Here is a 5,577-nt window from a genome sequence, read left to right as displayed (position 1 = left end):
AGGACATGATCTCATTCCTTTGTATGGCTGCATAGTATTCCATGGTGTATTTGTACCACATGTTCTTTATCCAGAGCATCATTAACAGGCATTTGGGTTGGTTCCATGTCTTCGATATTGTTAATAGTGCTGCAATAAACATACGTGTGCATGTATCTTTATAATGGAATGATATATATTCCTTTGGCTATATATCGAGTAATGGGATTGCTGGGTTAAATGGTATTTCTGGTTTTAGATCCTTGAAGAATCACTGCACGGTCTTCGGCAATGGTTGAACTAATTTACATCCCAACCAACAGTGTAAAAGCATTCCTATTTCCTCCTTAGCCTCGCCAGCATCTCTTGTTTTGTAACTTTTTAATAATCACCATTCTGACTGGTATGAGGTGGTATCTCATTGTGGTTTTTATTCGCATTTCTCTAATGATCAGTGATGTTGAGCTTTATTTTATGTTTGTTGGCTGCATATATGTCTTCTTTTGAGAAGTGCCGGTTCATATCCATTACCCACTTTTTGATGGGGTTGTTTATTTTTTTCTTGTAAATTTGTTTAAGTTCCTTGTAAATTCTGGATATTAGGCCTTTGTCAGATGGGTAGATTCCAAAAATTTTCTGTCATTCTCTAGGTTGCATTTTCACTTTGATGATAGTTTCTTTTGCTGTGAAGAAGCTCTTCAGTTTAATTAAATCGCATTTGTCAATTTTAGCTTTTATTGCAATTGCTTTTGGTGGTTTAGTCATGAAGTCTTTGCCCATGCTTGTGTCCTGAATGGTATTGCCTAAGTTTTCTTCTAGGTTTTTTTATGGTTCATGGTCTTACATTTAAGTCTTTAATTTGTTTTGAGTTAGTGTTTTTATAAGGTGTAAGAAAGGAGTCCAATTTCAGTTTTCTACATATGGCTAGCCAGTTTTCTTAGCACCATTTATTAAATAGGGAATTCTTTTCTCATTATTTATTTTTGTCATGTTTGTTGAAGATGAGATGGTTGTAGATGTATGGTCTTATTTCTGAGTTCTCTGTTCTGTTCCATTGGTCTATTTGTCTGTTTTCGTACCAGTGCCATGCTGTTTTTGTTACTGTAGCCTTGTGATATAGTTTGAAGTCTGGTAACATGATGCATCCAATTTGTTCCTTTTGCTTAGGGTTCTCTTGGCTATACAAGGTCTTTTTTTGTTCCATATGAATTTTTAAGTATTTTTTTTTTTCCAATTTCGTGAAGAATATCCATGGTAGTTTGATGGGAATAGCATTGAATTTATAAATTACTTTGGGCAGTATGGCCATTTTCATGATATTGATTCTTTCTATCCATGAGGGTGGAATGTTTTTCCATTTGTTTGTATCCTCTCTTATACCCTTGAGCAGTAGTTTTTAGTTCTCCTTGAAATGGTCCTACATGTTCCTTGTTAGCTGTATGCCTAGATATCTTATTCTCTTTGTAGCAGTTGTGAATGGGTGTTCATTCATGATTTGGCTCTCTGCTTATCTATTGTTGGTGTATAGAAATGTTTGTGATTTTTGCACATTAATTTTGTATCACATTAATTTTGTATCCTGAGACTTTGCTGAAGTTGCTTATCTGCTTAAGGAGTCTTTGGGCTGAAACTATTGGGTTTTCTAAATATAGAATCATGTCTTCTGCAAACAAAGATAATTTGATTTCCTCTGTTCCTATTTCAATACCTGCCTGATTGCCCTGGCCAGAACTTCCAATACTATGTTGAATAGGAGTGGTGAGAGGGGGATCCTCGTCTTGTGTCAGTTTTCAAAGGGAATGCTTCCAGCTTTTGCTCATTCAGTATTATATGATCATAAACAGATCTTATTATTTTCAGATATGTTCCATCAATAACTAGTTTATTGTGGGTTTTTATCATGAAGGGATGTTGAATTTATCAAAGGCCTTTTCAGCATATATTTATAAAATAATGTGGTTTTTGTCATTGGTTCTGTTGATGTGATGGATTACCTTTATTGACTTGCATATGCTGAACCAGCCTTGCATCTTGGAAATGAAGCCAAAATGATAGTGGTGGATAAGCTTTTTGATATACTGCTGGATTCGGTTTGCTAGTATTTTATTGAGGATTTTCACATCAATGTTTGTCAGGGATATTGGCCTGAAGTTTCCTTTTTTTGTTGTGTCTCTGCCAGGTTTTTGTATCAGGATGATCCTGGCCAAAATTACGGAACGCTTCACGAATTTGCGTGTCATCCTTACACAGAGGCCATGCTAATCTTCTCTGTATCATTCCAATTTTATATATGTACTGCTGAAGTGAGCACTCAAATTTTATTTTTTCAGTGGTTTTATTTTTGTTAAAAAATTTATTTTACTTCTCCCAATGAATAGGTGTTTATTTCAAGATACACTGCAGCCTATTATTGTCAACACTTCAACCTTACTAGCCATTGCCTTCTTCAAGTGGCATAATTTGTTATACTGTAGGTGCAAGTTCACTTATGTTCAGACAATAGTAACTGTTAAATTAAATTTAGCCTAAAGCAACCTCCTTGTAAGTTCAGCTTAAAAGTTCCTTCATACATAGTGGACTGTTACCTTAAATGGATGTTTAAACAGACAGTAATCTATTCTTATACAAATCAGCAAGTTTCAGCCAAAAGTGATGAACTTTTCCAACAGTGTTAGCATAAGACAAATGCCAGGCTGTAACCAATGTAACTGTTTCTATTCTTCACTTCTATTGTCTGTAAGGGGAGTGTGGTGGTGGTGCACAATTCATGAATTATTCTTAGCTCAGTTAAACTCTGTTAAGTTTAATCTGTCCAAAGATTCTCTTTAACATAACACATTCCGAAAAAGGAAAAAAAAAAGTCTAGATTCATATTTTGAATGTGCAAATTCAAAATATGAGTTAATTGTACTCATTAACTCCACTGAAATTTATTTTTGTTTCTATTATCATTTCTGGTATGTCGGACTCATATTTTGCTGAATGTATGTGGTATGATCAATCTGAAAATAATACTTCGACTCCCTTTTACCGCATATGTCAGAGGCGTTTGAACCACAGGAACTCCATCTTGAATAGGAGCTGGGTAAAATATGCCTGAAATCTACTGGGTTTCCTTCCCAGATGGTTAGACATTCTAACTCACAGGATGAGATTGGAGATTGGCACAAGATACAGGTCATGAAAACCTTGCTGATAAAACAGGATGCAGTCAAGAAGCCGGCTAAACCCCCCCAAAACCAAGATGGCCACAAGAGTGACCTCTGGTCTTTCTCACTGCTACACTCCCACCATCACCATGACAGTTTACAAATGCCATGGCAGCATCAAGAAGTTACCCTATATGGTCTAAAAAGGGGAGGCATGAATAATACATCCGCTGTTTAGTATATAATCAACAATTAACCATAAAAATAAGCAACCAGCAGCCCTTGATGTTTCTCTATAGAGTAGCCATTCTTTATTTTTTTACTTTCCTATTAAACTTGCTTTCACTTTACTGTATGGACTTGCCCTGGATTCTTTCTTGTGTGGCATCCAAGAACCCTCTCTTGGGGTCTGGATCGGGACCCATTTCCTGTAACACGGATATCAGAAGGATTTCCTGTTAACTGAGTTTCAACTTTTGGTTGTAGTATATTTGAGTACAAATATCCAGGGCCAAATTCTCAATTGAATATATCTGAGAGACAAATTGTCCAATGATCAGATATTTTAAAACTCTTAGAAGGTGAAGTATCACTGTAGTTCAAACACATATAAAGTCTTAGTATTTCTTATAAGGATACGCTCTTCTAGTCTAACTTTAGTTGGTGATATATTGTTTATATTTCAACTGTAAAATATGAGAATTATAGTTTTTATTATAGAAGTTTCAATAATTTTACATTCTGAGTGTATTCAAATGTTAAAAGAATTAAATTAGAACTCTGTCTATTACAAGTGGAGATAATTTTATAAATAATATATTCTATTATTTATAAGTGAGAATGGACTCTACAGACAGTGAGACTCCAAACACATCACTCAAAATATGACTGTCGGAGATCAGAATATGCCACCCTAAAAAGTGCTTCTTAGACATATTAATTATTTTGAACTGGTTACTCTGAGAAACAGACACAGAAGTAGCTCTGAAAATTTGTCTTTCTGTAAGAGAAAGTTACATCAAAAAATGATAATTTCTGTTTGTAGGGGGATCTTCCTCTCTGCACCAGGAATTGAGGGATGGCTGAATGAAGAAAGCAAGGACTTAAATCTGCATAACAAACCGTGCCTTTGTTAAAGGTGATTTTCCTCATCATTTCATCTTAACCAGGTCTTTCCCCACATACTTTTTTTCTTTTAGGTAATGATGATATTTAAGTCTGAAGTTTAAGCCTATTCTTTGAGATATACTTTATAAAATTACAAACCTTCTGGTGTCTCCCATGTATATATAAAACTACAAATGTAAATAAATGTCTATTTGTTTTTCTCATGTTAATTTGTGTTTTTTTACAGAAAGCCCAGTAAAAAACTATGAAGGATAGAGAATTTTTTTTTTTCCCTCTATACAGACATGGGTTGCAATATCCCTTAGCAAACTGCTACTGTTAGTGATGATAATATTTGGGCTATTTGTCTAAATAACATACCCGTGCCTTTGTTTAACTGATGCCAGAACCGGGACTAGATCTTCAGACTTAACATTTACTCTATTTTAGTTTCACTACATCATTGAGCTCTCTTATGTTTTAAAGTAGCATAATGCCAACTATCATTTAGTTGGTATTAGTTTAGTATCTTTGCTTTGATTTACAGAATCACTAAAGTTTAAAACAATGCTTTTTTCCAGTTTTTCTCATTAGAAATAGTCCGATGATACTGTTTGTTTTATAAAAGCGTAGTCTTAGTCTTAATTTTATTATTAAGATAACATTTTAATTAGAAAAGTTTATCAAATCTTAATCTAAAAGAGTAAAAAAGTTTACATAAAAAGCATAGCTTTTTTTTTTTTTTTTTTTAAATTTCAGTAAATCAATTGTTACAGTAGGTAGCCGGTCAGAATGAGCAGGACAAGAGAGGGCTCCCCAACTCCACATGCACCAGGCTTGTCAGGTCACCAGGCAGTTGTTAACTTTCTCTCTAAAATAATAATTGATCACAGCCAGCACCAGGGAAAGGCAGGCTCCCAGCAGATGGAAAACACCTAAAACCGGTGATCAGCAGCTTCCCAATAAGATCTCAGGATTTGGACAAGCGGGCTCAAGCATGCACATTAAAATGCAAAATGACAGAATTCTACTTGTATGACCTCCTAGGGATATTTGACTGGTGAGGAAGAATGCCTCAAGTAAGCATATGTACAACTCCAGTAAACACTCTGTGCTTGCTCCCTTCCCAAGTCCTCATAGGCCACTGTGCATGGGTGCAGCGCACCCTAAGGGAAGAATCAGTGGACAATGGATGAAAGATCCTGAAGTATATGCCAACATATAAAACCCTAAGTCAAAGGGCAAATCGTGCACTTGTCTTTCAACTCACCTGCTTATTATTATTACTCTTCCAAGTGTACTTTACTTCCTTTTGTTCCTACTCTAAAGCTTTTTAATAAAC

At 35.1% G+C, this 5,577-nt stretch overlaps 1 non-coding gene across 1 annotated transcript; it reads right to left on the bottom strand.

Annotated features, from left to right (window-relative positions):
• Positions 1-2,184: 2,184 nt before the first annotated feature.
• On the bottom strand, positions 2,185-2,290 carry LOC112627164. Its single transcript, XR_003120033.1, has one exon. It is a non-coding gene; the product is annotated as a U6 spliceosomal RNA (small nuclear RNA).
• Between the last annotated feature and the right edge of the window lie 3,287 nt (positions 2,291-5,577).

Source organism: Theropithecus gelada, chromosome 6 (genome assembly GCF_003255815.1).
Source record: "Theropithecus gelada isolate Dixy chromosome 6, Tgel_1.0, whole genome shotgun sequence".
NCBI classification, from domain to species: domain Eukaryota; kingdom Metazoa; phylum Chordata; class Mammalia; order Primates; family Cercopithecidae; genus Theropithecus; species Theropithecus gelada.
Note: the sequence above shows the minus strand (reverse complement) of the source record. Positions and strands in the feature narration are given on the sequence as shown.